This window comes from Cebus imitator, unplaced genomic scaffold, assembly GCF_001604975.1.
Source record: "Cebus imitator isolate Cc_AM_T3 unplaced genomic scaffold, Cebus_imitator-1.0 Scaffold1045, whole genome shotgun sequence".
In the NCBI taxonomy this organism is placed as follows: Eukaryota; Metazoa; Chordata; class Mammalia; order Primates; family Cebidae; genus Cebus; species Cebus imitator.
Genome location: NW_016108360.1, coordinates 5,284 through 8,664, shown reverse-complemented (window position 1 = coordinate 8,664; position 3,381 = coordinate 5,284). Strand labels below are relative to the sequence as shown.

At 55.1% G+C, this 3,381-nt stretch overlaps 1 pseudogene; it reads right to left on the bottom strand.

The window, feature by feature from the left end:
- The window catches only part of LOC108298690, a 21,253-nt pseudogene that overhangs the window by 12,602 nt on the left and 5,270 nt on the right, over nt 1–3,381 (bottom strand).

Sequence of the window (3,381 nt, the reverse complement as noted above, 5' to 3'; positions counted from 1 at the left end):
TAGAGATGGAGTTTCACCATGTTAGCCTAGTTGGTCTCAAATTCCTGACCTCGGCCCCCCAAAGTGCTGAGATTACAGGTGTGAACCGCCACACCCAGCCAGAAAACATAATTTACAAATGTGACTCTGAACGGTCACCCCTCACCAAAAAAGTCTATACAGATGGAAAACAAGCATATGAACACATGCTCAACATCAAATGCCACTGTGGAATCACAAATCACAACAATAATGAGGCACTACGACAGACCCAGGAGAATGGAACAGACGGAACACTGAGAACATCAAATGCTGGTGAGGATGTGGACAGGAACTCTTCCTCATTGCTGGTGGAAATGCAAAATGGTGCAGCTACTTTGGAAGACAGTCTGGCAGTTTCTTAGAAAACTAAACATACTCTTGCCTCACCACCCAGTAAGTACACTCCTTAGTATCTGCCCAAAGGAGGTCAAAATTTGTGGCCCCACAAAGACCTGCACACAGATGTTCACAGAAACATTATTCATGATTGTCAAAACCTGGAAGTGACCAAGATGTCTTTCAGTAGATGAAGAGATAAATAAACAGTGGTGGATCCAGAGAGTGGAATATTACTCAGCACTAAAAAAAAAAAAATGCGCTATCAAGCCGTGAAAAGGCTTGGAAGAAACCTAAATGCCCATCTGAAAAGGCTCCATGCTATGTGGTTCTATCCAAATGGCATTCTAGAAAAGGCAAAACCATGGAGACAGAAAAACATCAGTGGTAGCTAGGAGCTTGGGGTAGGGGTGGGGGAATGAGGAGACAGATCACAGAGCATTTTGGGGCTGGGGATCTTCTCTGCCTGATACTGGAATGGTGGATACATGTCATCATACATTTGTCCAAACCTGCAGAATGTGTAAAACAATTTGGGTTACCATGATGTGTCAATGTAAGTTCATCAACTGTGTTAAAATTATTAATTAAGCTGGGTGCAGTGGCTCAAGCCTGTAATCCCAGCACTGTGGGCGGCCAACGTGGGTGGATCACTTGAGGTCAGGAGTTCGAGATCAGCCTGGCCAACATGGTGAAACCCCATCTCTACTAAAAATACAAAAAATTAGCCAGGTGTGGTGTCATGTGCCTGTAATCCCAGCTACTCAGGAGGCTGAGGCAGGAGAATCACTTGAACCAGGGAGGTGGAGGTTGCAGTGAGCCAAGATCACACCATTTTACACCACCTGGGTGACAGAGTGAGACTTCATCTCAAAAGAAAAACAGAATCATTAATTAGGAGGCCATTGGACTGAGGTGGCCCAAGTGGCCTCGTGTCCAACATAAGCAAGCCAAAACCTAACTCAGAATTGAAAGCGAAACCTGAGCACAGCCAGTCACAGGCAGCCAGCTGGGCAAAGTTCCCACTCAGCACAGACGAGGCCACTGCCCCAGCATTCAGCAATCGGGATTTGTTTCTTCCATGTTTACCTAGAAGAGCTTTTCCCTCAGTGGAGCCCTGCAGCCGTCTGATTGGCACAAATACACACTAACAGTCTAATGCACTCATGTTCGTCTGTCAGCAGTTGCAGTGAATGCACGGCTCTGGAGGGGTGTCGACAGTGGGGGAGGCGCATGGCAAATCCTGGGCCTCTGCTTGGCGGTGTTGTGAACCTAAAACTGCTCTAGAAATCACATTTTATTAAAGTCACAAGAAAGATTTGGATTTTGTCCAAAACCACGATGGCTGGCTCACGTCCCTGCACTGCCTGGGGCACCTCTTCCTGTATTCTCTCCCACAGGGCCTTTCTGGGGAGACTCGGGCTGTGGCATCAGGGTGGCCATGGGGCACGACCACAGGTTGGAACCACGTCCATGGCACGGAACTGTGGTGGTGAGCGTGGGACTCGGATGTCCCAGGGCTGTGTTAACTGCCAGGTGCTTCACACACCAGGCGACTTTGGCGTTTAGCTCCACGGTTAGATCAGGAAACCTGTTTGCTGTGAGAATCGAGAGAGTCTGAGGCATGGCTGCATCTGGTCCCGGCTGCTCAGACCCTCGAGACTGACCATGCCCAGGAGGAAGGAGGGCCCCCGTGGAGGCCCCCAGCTCTGGATGCCCGGCACTGCCCGGCCCCAGCCCCATGCCCCACACACCTGTCCTGCTGCTCAGCTCACTGCTCTCGGCCTCCTCCGCCTGGGCCGTGGGCTTGCTGCTGCCGAAACTCTGGTGACTGACCACCCACTTGAGGATGCTGGATGCCATGGTACGCCGGAAGTCATCTGGAAGGACAGCACAGCCTCATCCTCTGCTCAAGCTGGAACTGAAGGACAGCATGGCCTCACCCTGCACCTGAGCCTGGGCTGGGGACTGGAGTTGGGACCAGGGCCTCGGAGGCTCCAGCACCCACCCCACTTCCTGCCCTCACAGCTGGTGGAGGCCAGGCCTGCTCCCACAGCCCATGCTGCCTGTCCTTCTCCCCCCAGCACCTCTGTGACTGCAGCTGTCCAGCTGCACCCCTTGGCCTCCAACCATGGAGCTCGCCTCACCCCAGCGGCTCACTCACTGTCCCCAGGCCCAGAGGCAGGGCCACACATTTGGTGACTGCCCTTCTCCCACCCCTGCACCCCTGGCCCCTGCACTGCCATGACCATGGCCTCTGTCCTCTGTCCTCAGACCTGGCACTATCAATCTGTCTCGGTGCCAGGAGGATCTTCCCAGAAGCCTCTCTGCTGACAGCACTGGGCCCTCTGCCCCGTCCCATGCATTGCTGTGTCTCAGAAGCCAGAGCATGCATTGCATGGGGCCTGCAGGCCAGGTGTTGAGCAGCAAGGTGACCATGCCCAGCCCGGCCAAGATGAGCATCACTCTGAGCTGGCACAAGCCAGCAGGGCCTCCCCCGCCCACCCTGACCAACACCTGCTCCACAGACGCAGTGCCCCTCCCCCTTCCGAGGTTGCCCATGAAAGTTTCCAGATGAGCCCTTGCCAGGGGACCAGAGGTGCTGAGCTGGGGTGCTGGCTGGGGCCCGGGGCCGCGTCACTCACCCAGGAACTCCTGCTGCTCGCTGTCAGCGCAGAGGCTGTAGCAGCATGAGAAGAAGGAGTTGGGGTTCACCAGGACGTACCACGGCAGACTCCGCATGTTCACGCACAGCCCGATCTCCAGAGACAGCTGCGCGTTAGGACCGAGGGGCAGCTCCGCTCCACATCGCTTGAAAGGCAGGACCCGGCATCCATCTCAGACTCGCCTGACCGCCAGGCACCACAGGGCACCCCTGGGGCAGACCCCTCCCACTCCCCATCCCCAGTCTCTCAGCCCCTCAGGGCCCCAGGCCAGGCTCTGCACACAGGGTCTTTGTAGAAGCCGTGTTTCCACCAGCATGGCCGGCCCTGGCCTGACCCGGAGGAGGCCTTGGGGTGGCAG